Source organism: Saccopteryx leptura, chromosome 6, assembly GCF_036850995.1.
Source record: "Saccopteryx leptura isolate mSacLep1 chromosome 6, mSacLep1_pri_phased_curated, whole genome shotgun sequence".
In the NCBI taxonomy this organism is placed as follows: domain Eukaryota; kingdom Metazoa; phylum Chordata; class Mammalia; order Chiroptera; family Emballonuridae; genus Saccopteryx; species Saccopteryx leptura.
In genome coordinates this window covers 171,090,477-171,114,771 of record NC_089508.1, presented here as the reverse complement: position 1 = coordinate 171,114,771, position 24,295 = coordinate 171,090,477, and the positions used below count along the sequence as shown (strand labels likewise).

General features: G+C 54.4%; 1 long non-coding RNA gene across 1 annotated transcript; it reads right to left on the bottom strand.

Annotated features, from left to right (window-relative positions):
* Positions 1-1,600: 1,600 nt before the first annotated feature.
* Positions 1,601-18,394, bottom strand: LOC136376554 (uncharacterized). The gene is made up of 5 exons (XR_010746194.1): positions 18,211-18,394; positions 5,543-5,634; positions 4,790-4,913; positions 2,958-3,091; positions 1,601-2,006 (listed from the first exon to the last, which is right to left on the bottom strand). It is a non-coding gene; the product is annotated as an uncharacterized lncRNA (long non-coding RNA).
* Positions 18,395-24,295: the final 5,901 nt, after the last annotated feature.

Sequence of the window (24,295 nt, the reverse complement as noted above, 5' to 3'; positions counted from 1 at the left end):
ACACCCCACCAACCTCTTCTTCTTGGGTCCCTCCTCCAGGAAGCCCTGCACCCACCACCTCAGGCTCCCAGGTGCTCAGCTGCTCCCCTGCCCACCTCCTCTTCCTGGCTTAGTGTCTACTCAAATGGCCACTTCTTCCAGGATGCGCTCCCTGACTTTCTCAGACATCAGGATAGCTGCTCATGTCCTCAAACATCCTGTGCCCTTTTTCTAACCTTTTACCACAGTAGTTTCATTTAATACCGCTTATGGACTGCACGGCCCGCCCATGACAAAGGGACCCTGTCAACTGTACTCACCACTGAAAGCAGGTTCGGGCGGTGTAGACTCCGAAGCACTGGCTGAGTGGCTGGATTGTATTCCTTAAGCTCATTCTCTCTAATGTCAGGGATATTTGCATCTGGGTCTGACTGGGCTGGATCTCCGGGTCCCTGAGGCCAGCACCCCACATCTTGTTAATTTGGGAGTGTCCCCAGGCCCTGCTGAGTCCCTTGCACATTGTGACAGGCTCAGGGAATGAAGCCCATTCGGTGAATGATTGAATGGCCATGTAGGTAATTCATTTCCCTCTTTAGACGTGGCTCGAGTGAGAACATCTGGGTGAGCAGGCCAAGTCCCTCCGCTCCTCCTGCCCCCCCAAGATCTCAGGGCACCCGAGGGCATCCTCCTGGTTTTGGGGATACCCGCAGTGGTGGTCTTGATGCCAGATAACATATTGTCAGAGATGTCTAAAGGGCTAAGAAGGGCAGGCAACCGTTCCTCAGGGCTGGGAGCGAGCAGGAAAAACACACACCTCATTAAAACTAAAGTGTTTCCGATGCTTCTGGCAGAAATCTGAAATCGGACCCTTCTCCGAAGAGTCTTTTCCCTGCTCTGCCACGTGGGGTGGGTCACTCCCAACGACCCCGAGAGGAAGCCCTTTCCTGAGGCATTCCCCGCCAAAGAACCACCTACCTCGAATGTGGAATGCTTGTAGGAACTCTTTCCAAATTGCATTGGGCTGGGAGAGATTCCAACATCAGGACCACCCTTGCAGGGGCGGGAGGAGGGGGCTCTGAACAGCCCAATCGCCTGTCTATTCCTCTCTCAGATGCTCCCACCAGCCCTGCGAGAGAAAATGCTCGCCTGATCCATGAGGAGGTTTCAGTAAAGAGCCAGGAGAGGTTGTTCCAAAAATGTGATCATCATCTGTTACTAAGAACCAAGCAGGTAAAGTCCATTTTCCCCGAAGCCCCGGGTGCAGTACGGGAGTGAATGGTTTTGCGGGAGCCTGTGGCCTCAGCACTAACTAACCTTGGAAGACAGAGGGACTCAAGTCTGTGCATTTGCTCTCAGTCCTATCTACCGGGACGGGGCTGGAGGGAAGGGAAGGAACCTTAGTTGGGTGCCCTCCTGTCTGACACTTTTCCAGATCCTGCTTATCAGCCTCAGACCCAGAGCCTTGCAGGCCACAGCACCAGGGTAAAGTGTAGTAACACCGTTTCTTCTTCATGGTCTGTGTTCTCACCATCACCTCCTAATTATGGTCATTGTTCTAGTTTTCCATTTACAGTAACTGTTTATATGGAGGTATTAACAATGTCTCACCTGAAATTTTAAAATACGATTGTTTGCAGATCTGGTGAAACTTTTTAAAAAAGGGCACCCCAGTGGCTGCCGTCTGGGAAACCACGCCTGCCCACAGGTGGTCTTCCTAACAGCTGGTGGGGCTGGCACGGTGATGTTATCACCTCCACAGGGAGGACCAGGAAGGGGAGGAGACGGTTCCAGGTCACAGCCTTGCTTGAATGGGGTGTGTATGGCGGGGTCCCACCGGGCTCAGAATACTGTCGCAGAAATAGCAGCTCTCCTGGGTGTGGAAACAGGAAGTAGGGGCGCAGTCCCGTGCTCCTGTGAGGGTAACTCTGACGCAGGGACGGGGGTAGTGGCACAGCCTCTGACCAGGGGAGGGGTTTTGCCTCTGTTTCCTCTGTGGCTATAGGCTGTTTAGTTCCGTTCCTTTGTACCTAGAAATATCATCATGGTGCTGACAATGCTAAGAACAGTCATTTATTGGATGTTTTAATTGTGCTCGCTAGTGTCTGTGCATTCCTAAGGCTCTGTGGGAAGGGAATTTTCCAAGGGCGGGGAGCTAGGAGCCAAGCTAAGGCTCCTAACTCGGAACAGCTGCCTCAGGGCCCTTGTTTCTAACTTCTGTGCTCAATGTCTTATCTCCTGATCCAACCCTTTGGCTTTGGGACAGGGTCTAACCAGGACACCTGTCCATTTAGCAAACTGAGTTCATCTTCTATATGCTGAAGGGGAGACAGGACTAAACTTGATGTGAGCCTTGCCCTTGGAGGAGTGTATTTGGGCTGAAATGGAAGAAAATGCCCCCTTATAAGGCAAATTGGGGACAGAGAACCCAAGAAAGGACTGCCAAGGGCTTAGAGGACAGAGAGATTGCCACCCCTGGGGGAAGCTGGGAGGGCTTCCTGGAGGAGGAGATGGTGCAGCTGGGCTGGGAGGACCTGGCTCTCTGGCCCCTGAAACGATTCTCTTGCATCTTGTGTACCTGCCCAGCAGGCAGACAGCACTGACCCCAGGCCTCCATCTTGTTACCTGCCCAGCAGGCAGACAGCACTGACCCCAGGCCTCCGTCTTGTGTACCTGCCCAGCAGGCAGACAGCACTGACCCCAGGCCTCTATCTTGTGTACCTGCCCAGCAGGCAGGCAGCACTGACCCCAGGCCTCCTTCAGACGAGAACCTCACTGAGGAGGTCGGCAGACCTCCTGTTCCACTCACCCCACAAGAGGCTCCTTCTCATTCTGGGTCCCTGGTCAGGGGACAGGAGCCACTTGGGAAACTCGGGTTCTGCCACTAACGGGCACTGGCACTTCTCACAGGCTCTTCCCTCTGTGGCTCTGTTTCCCCTTCCATCAAAGGAGGCCGTTGCATAGTGACCTCAGGAGCTTACCTGGTGCTGGCAGTAGCCCTCTGGGGGTTGCTCCCAGGGTCGAGCCGTGTTCTCCTCCCTGCTCCCCACTGTCTTCAGGAAATGTCTCTGAGCCCGGGGGAACCTCTGTCTTCTGTCGGGAAGCTCCGGGGAGGCTGGGAAAGAGAAAATAAACAGTGGCTGTCTGGGTTTTCTCGCCAGGCCTGAGCCAGGAGGCCTGCCGGCTCCTTCCCTTATATGGCCAGGCCGCTCTGGGCCGGGAGCCCCACCCTCCCCACCACTGAGGCCTGGGGCCACTGCGGGTCACCTGGGACCCTGGGGTTAGAGAGGGCAGGGTAGGGCTGAGGGTGGAGGCGGGACCCAGGATATGTCCCCGTAGTCACCTGTACAACCTGGCTCCCTGTGGCCTCGGGCCTGCTTGGGGTTACCCAGGTGGGAGGATTTTACTGGGACAAAGGGTGGAGAGGAGGGAAGCCACCTGGCCCCGAGTTACCTTCCAATTCACGGTGTGACCCTGGCTAAGCCCTTTCCCTCTCCTGGCCTCTGTTTCTCTCTGTGTGTCACACGAGGGTATGGAAAATCCTGATGAATCCTCACACGCAGCCCTGGTAGGTGGGAGCTCTCGTGCCCCTATTCCACGGGTATGGAAAATCCTGATGAATCCTCACACTCAGCCCTGGTAGGTGGGAGCTCTTGTGTCCCTATTCCACAGAAGGGAAAGCAGGCTCCGACAGGCTAACTGGGCCACTGCTATTCAGCAACAGGGGAGCGAGGCTGGATCTAAACTTGGGGTTGTCTGACTTCAGGGTCTGTGCTCTGAATGGGAGGATGGCTAAGGCTCCTCTAGGTGGTAATAGTCAACCACTCATGTGCGTCATATGGAAAGGGATTCTGCGTAGCTGCTCCCTGGAAGACCAGGGAGGCCCAGTGCCCAAGGACCAGCCCAGAGGACACTGTTCCATTAAAGCAATGGAGGCAGAGTTTCTAAGACATTCATCTCGGTGTCCCCAGCACCCCACAGAGGGCCTGGTGCAGACTCAGGGCTCAGGAAAGGGGAGTTGTGTAATCACTGACTAAACGAACCTCAGTAGTTGCATCTGTGCGATGGGCACAGCCTCCTAACTCCCGGGCACATTCTGAGGAGTCAACAAAACAATGGGTGAGAAATCCCTGACTTGCCACCTTTACAGTGGCATTATCTTTCTGTTCACATGTCTCTTCTCCCCTTCAAGTGCCTGCCTGTGTCTCATTCCCAGGCCACTGTCTCCCGAGTTGACCAGTCCCTGCTCAGCTCAGCTGCGGGACCGAGATGAAAGTGGTTCTGCTCAGGGCCCGGGCTCCAGCTGCAGTGACCGTGGGAGAGGCTGCAGCGGGGGAGGGTGGGAATAGAGGGGGGTGGGTTGCTGGGAACAGCTCAGAAATGAGCCTCGCATAAGCACTAACATCCTGTGTGTTCTGAGGAGCCCTGGAACCTCCCCCAGCCCATCCATCATTGTGGCGTCCTTTCGGACCCTGGCCCTCTTCCTGAGGCCTGGGGGCGGGTCAAGGGGCTGAGGGCTGGCTGTCAGTGTGGCCGAGACACCGCAGCTGGCAGCTCTGCAGGCCTGCTCAGTGTCTGAGCGGGACAGTCGCGGGAGGAGGTGCCTGGAGCCCTCATAATCTGATTTGTTTAGACCCAGTCTCTGAGGCTCATCGCTAGCGAGAGAGAGTCAGGCGTGTGCGCTGTGCTGGGGTGCACGTTTGCACACAAGAGCGAGGCGTGCAGAGGTAAACAGGTGTGCTGCATTATGTAAGCCAAGCCTGGGCCTTGTCACATGTCCCCAGAGTGTCAGCTGCTGGCCTTCTCCGCTCACCTCCAAGTCTTCCTCCACTTTTTCCATTCTTATGAGATCTGGTGCCAGAGTTCCCCCTCTGCAACTGGCTGTCCGTGCCATTGTGAGTGAGTTCCTTCCCCTCGCTGGGCCTCGGTTTCTCCACCTGTCAAATGGAGCTGGTAGGTCGCCCTGCCTGCGCCATGTGTGGGTACTAGAAACTGGCAAGCATGAGAAGAGCCAGGCGAACAGTAGAAACATTGCTTCAGTTTCTGCATGTTCACACGTGCCCAGCTCGGCGCCCCTGCACACGCCTGACCTCCTGGACCCTGTCAAAGCCCCGTGTGCTGGTCCGCCACCACCAGGCGCCCTGCCCCAGGTCCACCTGTTTCCAGAGTCCAACCCTGTTACTCCTCTCCCAGGAAGACTGCGATCACTCTCCATGCCCCCCCCCCCCCCGAGCCTGGGACTCTCTGCCTCACGCCAGCTTTGCATTGCTGGTTGGTAGGGAGCATGGAGCGGTGGGTATGGAGCCCCTGCCTGCTTCTTCCTCCTTCGGTCCTCCTTGTTTTCACCTACAACCCAGACCCAACAGCCCCAAGCTGCTTGTATACCATCAATTAGCAGGAGCCTTTCGTCAACTCTTCCCATTCTGAGGTGTTTCTTTTGTCATTCTGAGGGTTGGGATGGGGAGAGCATCCCACAGGTCCGGGGTCACCACAGGTGCTGCCATCAAGGTGGGGTGAGCTGTGGCGTGGGGTGGGTGCTGGGGGAATGGAAGTGGGAAGCACTCACAGTTCTGTTTCCAGGGCCCCTGCTGTCTCTGGGGTGCTTGCTCCTCCAACGTCAGGGTTGTAGGGGTGGCTCCCGCCAGCCAGTGCCCTTTCCTGAAAGGAACAAAGATACCATTAGAAGATTCTAGGTAGAGCATCGGCCCAGCGTGTGGAAGTCCCGGGTTCAATTCCCGGCCAGGGTACATAGGAGAAGTGCCCATCTGCTTCTCCAACTTTCCTCCTCCCCTTCCTCTCTCTCTCTCTTCCCCTCCTGCAGCCAAGGCTCCATTGGAGCAAAGTTAGCCCAGGCACTGAGGACACCTCCATGGCCTCTGCCTCAGGCGCTAGAATGGCTCCGGCCACTATGGAGCAACGCCCCAGATGGGCAGAGCATCGCCCCCGGTGGGCATGCTGGGCAGATCCCAGTTGAGTGCATGCAGAAGTCTGTCTGACTGCCTCCCCACTTCTAACTTAGGAACAATACAAAAAAAAAAAAAAAAAAAGAAGGAGATTCTAGGGGGACCCTGGGGCCTTTGCAGGCTGTGACCAGGCTGCCACTGCCCGAGGAGTTGAGGACGGATCTGGGTTGTTGCTGGGTCCTCGGAAGCCTCAGGTTGACCCTGCTGAGGTTTTCCAGACCTCCATGGGCCTGTATCTCAGGCCCTAAGCAGCCATTATTCCTGCTTTGCCTGCTTGGCTTTCAAAGGAGTTTCCTGAGCAGCTCCAAGCTCCAGGAGATGAAGGGGTCTCCCAACTCCGAGTGCACTCAGGCCCATTAGTAAAAGAAAGGGTCTGGAAGGAAGTTCCCCAGAGGCCTCTCGGACCTCCCTCCAGCCTCACACATTGGGAAAGAACCATTTAGGGGTAGATCAAAACCCGAGGTTAACACAGTGGCCAACACCGAAGGGACAGCCCTGAGGCCACCTGTGACCACTTCCAGTTGCACAAGGTTTCCCTCTCATGACTCAAGAGACACTCACAACCACTACCGGAGGTAGAAATGCATTCCCGGCTTCCTGAGCTTCAAAGAGGCCCTGCTCCGTGCCCAGGGCCGCCCGCTGGCGAGTGTCAGAGGCCAGCCTGAACCCAGCGCTGCTCACGCTCAGTCCAGCTGTCTCCTGAACTTAGGCGGCCGTCTAGATGACCACCAAGCAAAGCTTACGTCATTATGGTCATTACAAAAGCCCCTGTACCCTCTCTTGGCCTTGCTCATTTCCAGGAAACACGAGGGGCTGAGACTGGGCCACATCTGCCAGCCAGATGGCACCACAGTGGGAGAGAGCTGACGCTGGGCTCCGTGCAGGCGCACGAACCCACGCCCACACTGGTTCCTTCTGGAGGGGCTGCCTTGGCCAGTGTCCCTTCCTGGCTCCTGGGTGCGTGTGCATGTAGGACAGCTGGCGCTCTCCTTGGGCTCCAGCGGCCTGGAGCTTTCATCATGTTTGGAAAGAGTAGAAAAGACCCAGGCCTTGGAGCTGGGCAGACCCGCACTGGAATCTTCCCTAACGCTTTCTAGCTGTGTGATCCAGAGCTGCTGGCTTCACCTCTCTGAACCTTGGCTTCCACCCTCAGAGTTGTTTGTGAAGGTGGAACGTCAAGTGCGAGCACGGTGGCTGGCACGTAGTAAGCCCACAGTGAATGGTTGTCAGTTTCGCTCTGGGCACGAGGGTGGGCCCACCGTGAGGGCCAGGCACGGGAGCAGGAGAAGCACGGACAGGGCAAAGGCCCAAAGTGGCATCCGGAGAAAACATGGCAGCTCGGGTGGGAGCCACCGTGTAGGGCCCTTTCCACGTCCCTTCTGTGGCGTCCCCTCTGTGGCGTCCCCTCTGTGGGTGACTCTATGGATTTCTGTCCCTGGAGTGCCCTCCTGTCCTGTGACACCCCAGCGAAGTTCACCAGCCTCACACGCTCCCCACACCCTCCCCAGGGAAGGTCGCTGCCTGGGGACTTCGCGGCAAGCCCTGGGAACACAGTTTGAGGCGGAAATGAGAGAGAGAGAGAGGGGCAGGGAAAGGGGAAGAGAGGGAAAGAAAGGGGCCCAGACCTGTCTGGCCTAGAATCCCAAAGCCTGCTTGGAGTAGAGGGGGTAGAGACCAGCATCCCCATGACCCCGACCTTCCAGTGAGAACCAAAACCGACCGGAAAAACAGACAAGCGTAACAGCTATCCCCATTAGGCTTGCACTGCCACATGCTGGAATCAAGCAAGAGCTAACAGATTGGGTGTTACAGCTAACCCACTGGGTGCTTTTAATGTGCTCCACACTTGCTAAGTTCTTTATTTTACATCGGTTTTCTCACCTGCTCCTTACAATCACTTACGAGTGAGGTGCCATGTTTTATCCTCACTTTACAGATGAGTGAACTGAGGATCCCAGAGACGAGAGCACTCCCTCACGGTCTCACAGCTAGTAAGTGTCAAGATCAGGACTGGCTCTGGGCAGCCCACCACGCATGTTCATGGCTCACCTGTTAGACCAGACAATCCATGACATTATTCTGACAGAGCGACAACCTGAATCAGTATCGCATGGCATTTTGGCAGGTGTGGGTGAGTCTGTATGGAAAGGGGGTTGTGAACAGGGAGGGTGTTTCCATTATCAGTGGAGGCCATGCAGGCCCTGGTAAGGGTCACGTGTATCCAGAAGCAAAGGACCTTCTCATTATAATTGTCGTTATACCTCTTTCCTGTAGTATTTCACCCTTGCATGTCGTCTGTTTGCTTAAAAACAAAACAAAACAAAAAACACCATGATCAAGGAGTTAGCTCTCCCATCTGTCCTGTCCACTTTGCAGACAACTGGGAGCTCCAGGGTTCCAGTTTGCTGGGACCGAGTGATACCTTCTGGATAACACAAATGTTGGTTTCTTTTGGAACGTGTTGGATGGGAGAAGCAGCAGGTTAGGTGCCAGGTCTCCTGGAGATGTGCTGTGTGATTGCAAACAAGTGTCTTCCCCTCTCTGGGCCTCATCATGATAGTGGAAAGAGAACTGGACTCCACTGGGTCCGGAGTTGTCCCAGGGTCAGATAAGGGGGAGATAATTGGATTCCACTCCCCACCCCCGGTGTTAGTGTCAATGTGAAGGAAGGTGAATGGCCTACATAGATCTGTATGGAGAGAGAGAGAGAGGGAGAGAGAGAGAGAGAGAGTCACGTGGTAACATGTGTTGAGCCTGGAGCTCCCCCAGCTGCTTCTTGCTCCCTTTGCCTCCATGCCATCCCTACATATTGCTCAGCCCAAGGCAGCCCCAGGGGCCTGGACCAGGTGGATTTTTTTTTAATTCATTTTAGAGAGGAGAGGGAGAGAGAGAGAGAGAGAGAGAGAGAGAGAGAGAGAGAGAAGGGGGGAGGAGCTGGAAGCATCAACTCCCATATGTGCCTTGACCAGGCAAGCCCAGGGTTTTGAACCGGCGACCTCAGCATTTCCAGTTCGATGCTTTATCCACTGCGCCACCACAGGTCAGGCTGGACCAGGTGGATTTTTTTTTTAAGATTCTATTTATTGATTTTACAGAGAGAGAGAGAGAGAGAGAGAGAGAGAGAGAGAGAGAGAGGAAGCACGAAGCATCAACTCATAGTTGCTTCACTTTAGCTGTTCATTGATTGCTTGTCGTATGTGCCTTGACTGGACCAGCCCAGGGTTTCGAACTGACGACCTCAGCATGCTCTCTATCCACTGCGCCACCACAGGCCAGGCGACCCAGTGGATTTTCTATAGCAGGATTCAAAGTCTCAGTGCTGGTTTCATACCCATTGTTCAGATGAGGAGACTGAGGCATGGAAAGGAGAAGCAAGGAGCTCAAAGTGATGCAGTCAGTTGAGCCCAGCTGGGACTGACCCCTTCCACCCACTGAGGGATCCTGATGGCTCAGATCCTAACAAAGGGGCCCTGCAGGAAGGAGGGAGAGAGGAAAGCCTTTAAGTTCTTTTGGCTTTGAACATGGAATAATCATGACTTCCTTTTCCAAATATCTTTTGGCCCTTCCTAGAACCAGATGGCGGATGTTTGGAATTTATGTTGTAAATAGTGTTTAAGAAGGGAGTGGGGGTGAAACTATGTTAGTTTCTCCAACCACCAAAAGCAAGGTCCAGGGGAGGGAGTCGGGGAGGGGAACTGACTCTGGGAAGATGTGGGAGAAAGGACTAGTGGGGGGAGGGGAGAGAGGAGAGGAGAGGGAGAGAGATTGATGGAGTGAGGGTGAGCACAAGACGGAGAGGCTGAGAGAGCAAGAGAAAGGGAAGGAAGAGAGGGTGATGGGTGAAGAGGGAGGAAGAGAGAGGGTGGGCGAGGGAGATGGGGAGGGGGCTCCATCTTGAGTTTAGGAGCAAACCCTTGAGTTTTCTAAAAATAGCTCAGCCTTTCCCCCAGCAGGGCTGGCAGCAGGGGTGAGAGGCACGCTTGCCCATTTATGGTAGAAAATTCCAGGTCCTCAAGGGGAGCTGGGCCTGAGACTGTAGTTCTGGCTGAAGCCCAGTCCTGGGGGTCTGGGGTGGGACAGAACTGGGTGAAGGTTGTGACTTGGTGGGATTTCCTGGCTGAGGTGGTTTCACCCTTTGTAAAGAGAGGGCAGGCCTGACCTGGGGTGGCGCAGTGGACAAAGCGTCGACCTGGAATGCTGAGGTCGCCGGTTCAAAACCCTGGCCTTGCCCGGTCAAGGCACATATGGAAGTTGAAGCTTCCTGCTCCTCCCCCCTTCTCTCTCTCTCTCTCTCTCTCTCTCTCTCTCTCCCCCTCTAAAATAAATAAATAAATAAATATAAATAATTTAAAAAAAAAGAAAGGGCTGAATTAGAAATGCTGGAGCCCCAGTGTTGGTGGTGGGATGGTGGAAGGGCTCTTATGGACATCTGGTCTACCCTATCTTTCTGTTTGATGGGAGAAGAAACCGAGTCCTGGAGAGCAGAAAAGAGTGTAGGCTTCCCGTGTCGGGGTTTGAGGCACAAAGGTAAATCAGTGCCTAGGGCCACACGAGGATGGCTTCCATGCCCATTAGTCTGGAGGGCAGTGTGGTCAGTGGCGAGAGCATTGGTCTGGGCTTCAGGAGACCCAAGGCTCAGCCCCGGTTTGCACATGGTTTGCTGTGTGAACTTGAGTAATATGCCAAACCTCTCCGGTTTCAAATTCTCTCACTGCGGTGATCTTAAGGGCCTTCCCAGCTTTTTGCCTCTCCAAGAGAATGGGGAATTCCAAGGCTGAAAACAAAGCTTGGGCATAGAGGATGCTGCTTCCGGGCGGTGGCGCAGGGGAAGGGCACCCTTAGGCTGCTGTTTTCTTTCAGCACCTGGCCGACTTCCTGTGCGGAGGGGAAAGCTAAGATGGATCAAGATAGGACACGGGGGTAGATCATGGGTGGAATCTCCCGCTGTCCAAGCTGGTTGGGTCCAGCCCCTCACTGGACACACTGAAGTCAGAGAGGACCTTATGTTCAAGGTCATGCTCAAGATCATGTGGAGAGTTGGGGCAGAGCCAGGAATACAAGCAAGGGCTTTCCATCCAGACTTGAGCTCTTTCCTCTACAGGAAGCCTCCCATCTGCAGTAGCTGGCAACTTCAGGGACCATCTCTGGCCAGAAATAGGGCCTGGGCAGAACAGCCAGGACTCATGATACACCTTCATCTTCTGACTACTTCTTAAAGACAGTTATGCCTTGGTAGGTCACCCACCTCTCCTCTGTCCCCAACACTTGGCTGCAAGAATCATACCAAGGTCTTAGCTCTGGCTAGAAGGCAGGAAAGAGGCAAAGAAGGACACATAGGGCTGGGCAGCTACTCTGGCAGTGTGGTCTTGGGCAGGTCTGTCCCCGTTGTTGGCCTTGGGTTCTGCCTCTATAACACAAGGAGATGACCTTGAAGATGCTCTTCTAGCTGTAACAGGACTGCGACACTATGAGTTTAGGGCTCGACATCAGGAAAGTTTATTAAGCATGTACCAGGTTCATCAGGATGAATGAGATGGATTTAGCTGTACTCTGTTGCTTTTATAGTCTGTGGAGACGAGGACCCAGTGGCCAGGGTTCCTGGTAGCCCCAATTCTGAGACCTTCTGTCAATGTGCTGGGAACCTGGGCTGACTCTCTGAATCCAGCTTGAACCCAGAGCGCAGGCAGCTCTGGTCGTGAGTGTCCAGGAATGCCTGCTGGCCTGATCGATGGTCATGCCCACTCCCCAGGACCCTCTCAGGCCTGGCTGTCCCCTTGACTTTGCCCTTCCCTCCACCCTGTCCCACATAGCTGCCTGGTCCCCACCCCCATCTGCCCTGCACCGCCATTTCTCCACACTGAGTCTTTTCGCGATGCAGCCCAAAGAGGAGGCTTGCTTTCCTCTTCTAGCCTCCTGTGACACCCCCACACACTGCTGGGGGAAAGGAGGGACAGGAAAGAAAAGAGGACGAAAATAAAGCGTCTTGTTCTAAACTTCCTTGTGACCCTCCTGGAATTTCTATGTAGACTCTCTGGGGCGTGTGAACAGGGCTCTCGGGGACCTTGGTCCCCTCTGTCTCATTCCTGCTGGGTGGAAGGCCATCAGTTCAATGTTCCCCTGGGACCCAGTCTCACAACCAGGCTCCGGGTCTCCCTAGTGTTCCCTGGGAAGGGCAGAGGAAGTGGGAGGGACGGGGTCCCTAGAGGCCTCGTGTGCAGTCAGGGCAGAATTGATGTCATGCCTAGCTGGGAATTGGACATCCAGGCAGCAGGGGGGCTCAGCCCCATAAGATTGTCCCAAGGCAGCTGGGGCTGCGATGTGAACTTCTAGTCTGGTGGTGGGAAAAGCCTGAAGCCCAACCTCCTCTAATGTTTGACTTCTCTCTGCAGTCGTACTGCTAAGCTTGCATACCTCTGGTGATGGGGAGCTCACTGCTTCACAATCACCTATCTCTTTTTGGATAGACTATTGGAGACTTTTTCCTAATGTCTTGCTGGCATCTGCCCCTCTGGGATGGCACGCCCTGTCCTTTGGGGGTACAAAGAACAAGTTCCTGTTGCCCAGAAAGCTCCTCAGATGGTGACTGCAGCCCTTGGGCTTCCTCCCCCTCCCGATCCTACCCTAAGGCCTCCTGTTCCATTACTTGACATCTCAGAGTCACCAAAGCCCAAATCCCTGGGTCTCGCTTCTACACTGGGGCTCTTGGCCTGATGGTGCTTTGGGGAAGGGGACAAACAGGCTAAAGAAAAGGACTCTCTCCCAGAGACAGATGATAAGAAGGATCTCTCCCCCCTTCTGGGGCTTTGGTTTCCGGCTATGCAAGCCACTTCACGACCAGGCCTTCCTCAAACCTCACGGAGTTTCTAGACCGATCCTCGGTTCTCACCAAACGAGCGTGTTTGCCGTCTCCTGAAAATGTCTTTCCAGCCCAGCCTCCACCCCTCCGAACACCTGGAACGGAGCTCCATCCCAGGTGTGCCCCTGCTACTCTGAACACTGCTACCCCGGGCTTCTCCTCCCCGAGTCTGAGCATCCACCGCCATACAGTAGGTGACCTGAGCTGTCCCCTTTTTACTCCAAATCATGCAGCAGCATAGCCTGAGGAGCCAGCCCAGAGGGACGGAGAAACTTACCCGAGGGGTCGGCTGCAGAGCCAGGGACAGTCTTGGCCTGTTTCTTTCTCTTTCTCCCCATTTTGTCCAGCTAATCTCAGCACATGCCCTCAGACGCCATGGGGTTGTGGGGTCACATGCCTGAGGTCTGGCAGGCTCCAGGCAGGCTGACCAGTGGCCTCTGAGCTTGGCAGTCCAGCCAGGGGTGGTGTTACAGCCACAATGGGTGCCATCCGAGGTGGCAGCCTCCCTCTGGACACTCCCCACCCCTGTTTTCCTGAAGGAGGAGGGGGAGGAGGGCGGTCTGGGGCAGAAGCTAGTGGCAGCGGAGCAGTGTCTCTGTGATGCTTGGAGGAGCCAGTGCGCTTTCCAGCTTGGGGCTCTTCCGCCTCCTTCAGACCATGGCCTGGGTCAGAAGAGGGTCTCTGGGGAGGGGCCTAGGCTTGTGGCCGGCATGGGCTCTTAGGGAGGAGCCAGCGCGAGGCCATCTCTTCCAGCCTTGGACTAGCTGACCACCCCTTCCTCGAACATCCCATGGGCTGTGCGGGGCAAGGGGCAACCGTGGATGAGGCCCTAGGGTAACCCAGCCGCACCAAGGCCTGCTCCTTGGCAAGAAGGATCGTTCTGCCAGGGTGCATTTTTGCCCCTGAGCAGGCATGGGGTGGGGGTAGGAGGCTCTGTCTATCCCTCTATCACAACAGTGCCTAACCCAGAAGGAAACAGCAGGCTTCAACGGTCTCTCCCAAATGCCAAAGGTTGGTCTTACTCGGCAGGGTAGAACCAGAGCCAGCTCTTGCTCACACACTCATTCGGGTGGGGCTAGAGTGTAAGCACATGGTTTCTGGAGTCAGCCAGACCTGGGTTTGAGTCCCAGCTTGGCCTCTTACAAGCTGTGTGACTTTGAGCAAATGACTAACCCTCTCTGAGCCTCTGGGTCCCCAGAAGGTTAATGATTCTTACCTCAGAGAGTGTTAGGCAAAGGGCCGGGCATGTGGGCAGAGTTGATATGTGGCAATTGTTACTTTTGAAGGAACAGTTTATTCCCTCCCCAGGTGGAAAGAAGAATTGGAGCCCAGTATAGCCCTTGTCCCCCAACCTCCAGGAAGCTGCCTTTGGGATTCACATTTTTGCAATTACTTTCTATTAAGAACTTACTATGTGCCCATCACTGTTCTGAGGGCTGTATGAATTTTAACTCATTTAATCAGACAGCTCAATAACCTAATGGGACAAGTATTCTTATCGTGTCCAAGGTCACACAGTTGCTACGAGGCAGATCAGGGATTCAAATCCAGGCAGCCTGACCTCCCCCTGGCACCTTTAACAGCCAGCCTGCCACACCTCGGCCTGACTCTAGCAGTCACCTCATGACCTGGGCACAGGGATTCACCTCACATCTGAAGCCCCTTGGCTCTAGAATCAGCCCCCATTTCCTCACTGGAACAAAAACAGGCCTGAATGCGCTGGTCTCCATGGGCCATGAGAGGGGGTGGTTCACACTGCCCATTAGGCTTGTTTTGAATTGGAGAAAAGGTTTCTGGTGGGGAGATTGCCACCAACAAGCCTCTTTTGCAAGAGAGAAGGGGGCTGGCTCTGGAAACGTGTGGTGAAGCCCCGTGGGGCCTGTCTAGACAGGCCCTTAGGAGGTGGCAGCCACTGTGGGCTCTTTCCCCTGAATTCTTGCAGATCATCCCGCAGGCGACCTCTGATTGGACCATGGCCACTGCATACTGCTGGGCTGGGGGAGGGCCCATGGGCAGTGCCTAGTGCCACCCAGGGTTTTCAGGGTACTCTGCAACTTGGTACAAATGTAGGACAATTTCTAGATACCCATGTGGATGGGAGCGTTGCATTTTGTTTCTTCCTTAAATTCTTGTGTGTGTGTGTGTGTGTGTGTGTGTGTGTGTGTGTGTGTGTGTGTGACAGAGACAGAGAGAGGGACAGATAGGGGCAGACAGACAGGAAGGGAGAGAGATGAGAAGCATCAATTCTTCATTGCGGCATCTTAGTTGTTCATTGATTGCTTTCTCCTATGTGCCTTGACCGGGGGGCTATAGCAGACCGAGTAACCCCTTGCTCAAGCCAGCGACCTTGGGTCCAAGCTGGTGAGCTTTGCTCAAACCAGATGAGCCCATGCTCAAGCTGGTGACCTCGGGGTTTTGAACTTGGGTCCTTTGCATCCCAGTCCACCGCTCTATCCACTGCGCCACCGCCTGGTCAGGATCTTCCTTCAATTTTTTATTACACAAATTTGATAGCTACAAAATAGTGTGCAACATACATTCTTCAAGAAATCTGATCATTTCAAGTGGCGTGCAACTTGGTTTAGCCACATTGGGAAATAATATAGTGCCCCCTGTAAAGTTGACAGGCATGTACCCCAGAACCCAGTAACCCCTCTCTAGGTGTAAACTCTGGGGAAACTCTGGCTCACGCACCCTAGGAGATATGAACAAAAATGGTCATAATAACAGTAATTGGAAAAAAGCTTTATCACAGTTCTGTGCACAACTCCATGGCCCTGAACCCAGGGGGAATGTTTAGTTGGAAAATTGCAGTTGAGGCGGCCCAGGCACAGCCCAGGGTTGAGGAGTGAGGGGCCATCTCCCCAGGCTCCTTGAGCCTCACAGTGAGGCGGGCCCAGGCACAGCCCAGGGTTGAGGAGCGAGGGGCCATCTCCCCGGGCTCCTTGAGCCTCACAGAGGGAGTCAGACATAGCCCTGGGCGTTTGTGGTGACACTGGGCCTGGAACTTTCCACTCTTCAGGGCTCTGTGTGTCAGCTCTTCCCCAGAACTGACTAGGCTGGGAAAGGGCTGACTTTGCCCAAAGAACTACAGTGAAGCTCAGGGGCCAGTGACAAGCAGCCTCCCCAGGTCCTGGGGCAGCAGCAGGGCAGAGGGGCAGCCGTGTCTTTGAAACTAGAAGACTCGGGTTTAAGCTGCAGCGTGGCCACTCTCTGTGGGATTCCCCCTCACTGCAATCAGATGGGCCCTCAGGGGCCGGCTGAGACTGTGTGTTTTGAAGTTGCAGACTGGGTTCGAATTCCCTCTGCTATTTTCTAGTTGTATGACCCGAGGTAAGCTCTGGGGGGTTCTTGTTCTATAAATTGGGGATGATGGAATGATGCTGACTCCCGCCTCGTGGTAATCCTGGGAGGATTGAATGGTAATGCAAGAGACTCAGCCCAGTGCCTGGCCCCAGGAATATCCCCCATGCATGTTATGTTCATGAGGTGCATTGGGTTACCAGGATGTTCCAGGGTGGGGTGGTCAAGGGGCAGAGCAGGAGGTGGGAGACCCCTGGGAGAGAGCACTGAGGCAGCTGAAACACATAACTGTATGTGTACGAGCTGTGTAACCTTAGGCAAGCTGCTTAACTTCTCTGTGTCTCAGTTTCCTCATCTGTACAATAAGCATAAGGATACTAATTGTACCTACTGCACAGGGTTGTTGTGAGGATTAGAAGAATTAATTCATGTAAAGGCCTTAGGTAGGGCCTGGACTATCATAATTGCAGTCTGCCTTTCCTATCTCTATCACCTTCGGGAGCCCCGGGTTGGGCAGGGAGACTGGTTCTGCTCCAGCTCTGCCATCAGCTCTCTGAGGGACTAGGGCAGGGTTCTCTTTCTGTGGATTCAGCTGCCTTGCTCTGTTTGTGAGGGTCCCAGGCTGCTTGACAACACAGTATTCTCAGAACTCCACGTGCATGGGAATTCCCTAGGGGCCCACAGTGCAGATTCCGGGCTCCTCCGAGAGTCCCTGTCCGTAGGGGAGTGTGCCATGGTTTAGACACTTGGTTTGAGTCCCATTCTTTGGGACACATGGCCCATGCAGGGCCCTACTGATGCTCAGAGATGGTAAATGGCTCGCCCAGGGTCAACTTGTTCAGTAAGTAAACATGCCAGAACTGGACCCAGGCAGTTGGATTCCAGAGCCTCCTTTCAGACCATGATGGCCTTGGGTCTTGTCAGACCGGAAGTGGGGAGCTGAGGGTGCTGGGCAGGCCAAAGCTGGAGGACTGTGTCCGTTCTGTGCCCCAGATGTGGCCAGAGCTTGTTCAGAAGAGCAATGGGGCCCGCTCGTCTCCCAGTCCTGACGTCAGACCTCTGTGCCCTCCCAGCCCTGCCTCCCACGATGCCCATCTTGAGTCTCCTGTCTTCCTCTCTGTCCCCACACCCACTGTTTTACTCCCCTGAAGTTCTCTGCTGTCTCTTCCTGCTGTCCCGATCCAGAGAGCAGCCCCTTGCCCATCAGAGGCTGCCTGGGGGCTAAGCTCATCCTGGGCCTCAGGGCTGAGGACAGGCTCTCTCAACTCCTTTCTATCACTTGAGGCTCAACCTCCAAAATCTCCCCTAGGCTCCGGGCAACTGCTTGGACTCTAAGCCGGTGGCCAGAGGGCAGACTCACAGGTACTCCCGGGGGAATTGCCACACTGGCTGCCCTTTAGGTTTGAATGGGGCTCAGCAGCCACATCCTGTGTGGAGACTATGTTGTTCCACAGTTTCACGGTACAGATAAGAAACTGCAGAACAGAAAGCATGGGGTGCCTGCCCGAGGCCACAGGGCCGACCAGTGAGAGGCAGGGCTGGGGCTGGAGCCCAGGCCCCCTCCCTCGGCCAGTGGGCCCAGCCGGTCGCCCAGCCGCCCTACCAGTCAGCCTTTCTGCCCAAGCCTGAGCTGGTAGGGCTGCTTCTCCAGCTTTGCTTCTTGAAACCATTATTTGAAAGCAGTTTTCCTTGCCAGGAGCCCCAGGCTCTTGGAGCTGTGAACTCAAACCTCACAGAACACAGAAGGAAGCACTGTCTATGGAGAAGCCAGGGAGACGGGCCCAGACTTGGTCACGGCGGCGAAGCTCAGACCGGCCAGACATTGGCACTGTCCACTCCCTCTGTTCTCATCCCCCATTTAATTTCAGCCACGAGAAGTCCTCAAAGCCAACAGGACCACCGATTCTGCGCATCTGGTCAGGGCAGGGAGGGTGCTTAGAGATCATCAAGTCCAGCCCCTGGACGGATGGGGAAACCGAGGCCCAGGAAGGCAGAAAGCACAGAGTGGGTCAGCAGGAAAACAAGGACCAGACTCTCAACACAGTGCCCTCCTGGGGAGAATGCCACGAGGACCCCCCATTTGCACAACCCACACCTGCCACTGGCTCTTACCTCTCCTGTGTCTGGTCCAGGTGTGTCTCCTTGAGGCCCAGAGATGGGGGCCAGCCCATTTGGGGGGACCTTTGGGGATGTCATCACTTCTCAACTAACTTGACTGGGAGTCTGGCAGCCCTCACTGCCACAGGGGCATTTTTAAACAGCTGGCACTGGGACCCCCTCCCCTCAGCCCCTTCCTCACTGCTCCCTGGCCACGGAGGCCCCTCTGCCTTTTACCTTATATGAGCTGAAGAGGCAAGCCCAATGTTGGGGTGAGGCGGGTGCTAAGTCCTCCCAGGGCCCCCCATTGGCCCAGGCGCCCACCACGTGACTGCCTCGCCTTGACCTGCCCCTGGTGCTGAATGTTGCTTTTACCCCCTAAGGAAGGAGTGGTTGACAATTTTCATATTTCTTCTAAATTTGGAGATTTCAGACAATGCTGGGAGGCTTGGCTCCAGCTGCCAGAGGCCCATGTGGAAGTCATTAAGCCCAAGAAGGGGGGCCGGGGGAGAGAGGGAGGCAGGGAAAGGAGGAGGAGGAGGAGGAGGAGGAAGGGGGTGGGGGACCAAGCGCTGAGGGTTGCTAGTTGTCAGCCTGGGAACGTGAGCGAAGCCCTGGGAGTAAGCTGTGTGTGAGAATTTCCTTCCTCTTCTCGGGCCCCGTGTCCCAGGACTGGAGTGGGAGCTCTGAGATTCCCTGGGAACCTTTAGTCGAGACGACACCAGAGTCTCGGCTCCTGGAGCTTAGAGGGTGGCGATAATGGCAAGGGACAGGAGACCACGAGGGAGCAAATCTTCTCTCCAGAAAGTGGGGACCCTGGAAGACCAGTCCCACTAGTGTGCAAAGGAGGCCAGGGGACCCAGAAGGGACAGACCTGTCCCGGGCGCGAGGAAGCTGCCACAGGACAGGAGCTTGAGTCCAGAGACACCCCCTGGTACTTTGCCCTGCAGTCCTAGTGTAAGAGGTGCCTGTCTCTTGCTAAACTCCCCCTTGCTCATGCTTCAACCCCATTGGCCTCCTTCCTACAGATACCTTAGCATTTTTCATGCCTCAAGGCCTTTGCATGTGTAGTTCTTGCTGCCAAAAGTGCCTTTTCCCCAGAACTTCTCGTACCTGGCTCCTCCTGCTTCTGGTCTCAGCTCAAAAGTCACCTCTGGGTGAGGCCAGACCACTGTATTATTCCCTCCCACTGCCTGTGCTTGTTGCCCTGCAGGACCGCCACACGCTGTCTTATTTGACGTATCTACTGGTTTAGTTGCTCACTGTCTAGCTCTTCCAGGAAAGTGTGACTCTCCTGAACAGGGTCCGTGTCCCCAGGCCTCCCACCGTGCTGACGGAGAATGGCCAGAAAGACGGTGTTTGTCCAGGGGCAGCCACCAGCCCTGGAGCAGCCGCGCTGAGGCTGGAGCAGGGCTCCTCCCTGTGGCCAGCTGTGCCCTGAGCCAGGGCTGCTGCCCTATCCCTGCCCCTGGCTGCTCAGAGCTCCCTTTCTGTGGCCAGGCTGGTTGGAACTTAGCTACCTACCTCCATTCACAGTCTAATTTACAGTCCCCTGACTCCTGGCTGCCCCCTCCCACTCTTCCCCGGGCCAAGATTCCCTGCGGCCTTGTGCCACCCTGTGTGGGGCCCGTGGCTGGCCCCGAGGGGTGTGGGATGCCCAACCAGACACAGTTCTTGACCTCACAAAGCTCCCCATTCAGCAGGAACCTCTTTACCTCCTCTTCGTTACCCCCGAGGAAATGACTCTCTTGACGTGGGAGGCCCGTGCACTTGTTACTGCCCCTCCTGCTTCCCAGCTCTGAGGTCTGGCCCAGGTATTTAACTGTTGCTGTGAGCCTCATCTTCCTCTTCTGTGAAATGGGCTAATAAGGTGTGCCTTGCCGTGTTGCCATGAAGGTCAAGGGGGGTGGCCCCTGCTGTCCTGGGGATGGGTCAGGCATAGGCTCTGCAACTGCCCACGGGGTGGAGGGGGCCTTGGGAAGGTTACCTACTGTCTGGGAACTTCACTTTCCCCTTCTGTAGAATGGGTTGAGAAATACCACCCACCTTCCAGGGTTGCCACGAAAAGGAAGTGAGCCCATGCTTACGAAGGGGCTAGCCCTGGGCCAGCTTCAGAGCAAGTGCTCGGTGAGTGTTGGATGTTATGAAGTGTTATGATGCCGAAGCTGACACACAGCAGACTCGCCATGTGTGTCATCCCCTTCCTTCCTGAACCAAGAAGACAGATTCCATTCATGACCCTCCTGGGCTGTAGGATGATGGGCAGGGAAGACCTGGAATGCCCACTGCCCACCCGCGCTCAGGGTTCCAGGTTAATGCTCCAAGCACCACCAACAGACCCCAGGGTAGAGATAAAGCCAGCCCAAAAGAACCATCAAAATTATGGAACGTTCACTCATTCACTCTGGAGACTGTGAAACTTAATTTATGCTCCTGCTACACCTGCTACTGTATAAGCAACAGAGATTTTTCATCAAGACAGAAAAGAAAAACAGAAAACAACCCGTCTAAGTCGTGTTGAGAGCCACCATGCCAAGGCCCCAAACTCTGCCTAAGCACCAACAGGCTCATTTATTGGAAAGTTCATTTTTATTTTTTTTTTATTTTATTTATTTATTTATTTATTTTTGTATTTTTCTGAAGCTGGAAACGGGGATAGACAGTCAGACAGACTCCCGCATGCGCCCGACCGGGATCCACCTGGCACGCCCACCAGGGGCGATGCTCTGCCCACCAGGGGGCGATGCTCTGCCCACCAGGGGGCGATGCTCTGCCCCTCCGGGGCGTCGCTCTGCCGAGACCAGAGCCACTCTAGCGCCTGGGGCAGAGGCCAAGGAGCCATCCCCAGCGCCCGGGCCATCTTTGCTCCAAAGGAGCCTTGGCTGCGGGAGGGGAAGAGAGAGACAGAGAGGAAGGAGGGGGGGGAGTGGGGGGTGGAGAAGCAAATGGGTGCTTCTCCTATGTGCCCTGGCTGGGAATCGAACCCGGGTCCCCCGCACGCCAGGCCGACGCTCTACCGCTGAGCCAACCGGCCAGGGCCTATTGGAAAGTTCATTATCATAGGTCAGGACAGGCAACTAAAGCGACCCAGAGACAGGTCCTAGGACATCCTAGGAGAGGAGGGGTCCCCACACCAAAAAAAGCTCAAAAGGCTAACTAGATGGCAGCCCTTTGTGACTCAGTCTCCATAAATCTGTCTCAAACATTCTGAAGCCGTTTTTATTTCCTCCCATACCCTCTCTTAGGAGTTATGAGTGCTTTAGACTTATTAATCACTGTGTGAAGTGGCTTTTCTTTTCAGACTGTGGCAAACAGCCTTGAAATCCCTTCACTCCCAGAGGAAACAGGTCATTGATACTCTTGGTATGTGTGGGTGAGGCGTCTTGGGAGGCAAAGGGGCGGCTCTTATTAGGAGTTGGGTATGAGGACACGTTTGGCGAATTCTCTGTCTTCAGAGGGTTTGCGCAGTTAGGGGCAAGGGGAACCCCAATCAGGAGGGTGAGGGGCCTGAGGAACAGGGGACTCATAGGGCCTGGGACAGATGCCCCACTTCTACAGGTGATCAAGGAAGAAGTTGAGCTGGAACTATTGAAACCTTGAAGAAGATGGAGTGCAGATCTACGTGAGAAGAACTTGGAGGGTGGTGAGCACATGATGCGATACACCAGGGGTCGGGAACCTTTTTGGCTGAGAAAGCCACGAACACCACATATTTTAAAATGTAATTCTGTGAGAGCCATACAACGACCCGTGTACGTTAGGCATTATCCAATAAAAATTTGGTGTTGTCCCAGAGGACAGCTGTGGTTGGCTCCAGCCACCCGCAACCATGAACATGAGGAAACGAACGGATTGTAATACTTGAGAATGTTTTATATTTTTAACGTTATTATTATTTTTTTAATTAAAGATTTGTCTGTGAGCCAGATGCAGCCATCAAAAGAGCCACATCTGGCTCGCGAGCCATAGGTTCCTGACCCCTGCGATATACCGATGTTATATTATAGAATTATACACCTGAAATTTATATAATGTTATTAACCAGTTACCCCAATATATTTTATTGTTAAATTAAAAAAAAGAAATTTGTAGCTCTTAAAAATAAAGGACTTTGGGCCCTGGCCGGTTGGCTCAGTGGTAGAGCATCGGCTTGGTGTGTGGAAGTCCTGGGTTCGATTCCCAACCAGGGCACACAGGAGAAGCGCCCATCTGCTTCTCCACCCCTCCCCCTCTCCTTCCTCTCTGTCTCTCTCTTCCCCTCCCACAGCCAAGGCTCCATTGGAGCAAGGATGGCCCGGGTGCTGGGGATGGCTCCGTGGCCTCTGCCTCAGGCACTAGAGTGGCTCTGGTCACAACAGAGCGATGCCCCAGACGGGCAGAGCATCGCCCCCTGGTGGGCGTGCCAGGTGGATCCCGGTCGGGCGCATGCGGGAGTCTGTCTGACTGCCTCCCCGTTTCCAGCTTCAGAAAAATAAATAAATAAAGGACTTTGTAAGTCAGTGGAGCTAGTTAACGATGAAACTGGCTAAAGGGTTGTCTTTCTTTTTTTAAAAAAAAAATTATTGATTTTTAGAAAGAGAATAAGGGGCCCTGGCCAGTTGGCTCAGTGGTAGAGTGTCAGCCTGGCATGCAGGAGTCCCGGGTTTGATTCCCGGCCAGGGCACACAGGAGAAGCGCCCATCTGCTTCTCCACCCCTCCCCCTCTCCTTCCTCTCTATCTCTCTCTTCCCCTTCTGCAGCCAAGACTCCACTGGGCGCTGAGGATGGCTCCATGGCCTCTGCCTCAGGCGCTAGAATGGCTCTGGTTGAACAGAGCAATGCCCCAGATGGGCAGAGCATCGCCCCCTGGTGGGCATGCCGGGTGGATCCCGGTCGGGCGCATGCGCGAGTCTGTCTGACTGCCTCTCCGTTTCCAACTTCAGAAAAATACATACACACAAAAAAATAATAATAATTAGAAAGAGAATAAGGGAGAGAGAGAAAGAGACTGAAACATTGATCTGTTTCTGTATGTTCCCTGACTGGGGATCAAACCGGCAACCTTCATGTATAGGGGAGACGCTCTAACTGACAGAGCTGTCCAGCCAGGGCTAGTGGGCTGTCTTGATAAAGTTGTGAGCTCTCTGTTACTAGAAGAATGCAGACAGAGGCTGAATGACAACTGGCAAGTCTCTTCTAGTTCTGAGATCCTATGAGCTTTATCTCACACCTCATGGGCTCACCCCCAACCTCTCCCTAACCCCCAGCCCTCCCTTCACTTTGATTTGATCCAAAAGGTATAGCTCAGAGGTGAAGTATCTAGGATAGACAAAAACATAGGACAGAAAAGTAGAATGATGGTATCAGGAGCTGGGAGAGGGGCATGGGGAGTTATTCTTTAATGGGAATAAAGTTCCTATTTGGGATGATGAAAAAGTTCTGGAAATGGATAGTGATGATGGTTACGCAACACTGAATGTACTTAATACCACTTACTTGTACACTTAAAAATGGTTAAAATGGTCAATTTTGTGTTAGGTGTCTTTTATCATGATTTTAAGAACCTGATGTGTCCGTGTGTGGGGAAAGTGTGGATGTAGCCGGGTGCCCTGCTGGAAGTTGACTTCGACCCTCAGTCTACAGCACAAACAGACCAGGAGGGCCTGAAGGGAGTATCTCTGGGAAAGGCAGGGAGGGCGGGTGTCCATGGGACAAGAACAAAACAAACCCCTGCTGATCACTGGGGAAGACCGGCTATTGGGGAGGTCACAAGGGTGTGCACAGACAGTCCAAACCTCTGATCCCCTGGCATTCAAGTGCTGATAGGGAGTGGGGCAGCTTGCCTTAAAGGGCCTTGGGTGGTTGCTTTGGAGCCCTTCCCTGGTCAAGGGAGACCCTTAGCTTCCATCACTGTGGCTGCTCTGGGAATCGTGGACTTGACCCACAACTTGGGATATGACTCACCAAAACTAGTTTTTGCTCAGACACTCCTGTCCTCCCACAATCAGCACATTGACACAACACCGGGGTGCTAGATAGGACTGGATCACAGCGCATTGACACGACACCGGAGTGCTAGATAGGACTGGATCACAATCAGCACACTGACACACACCGGGGT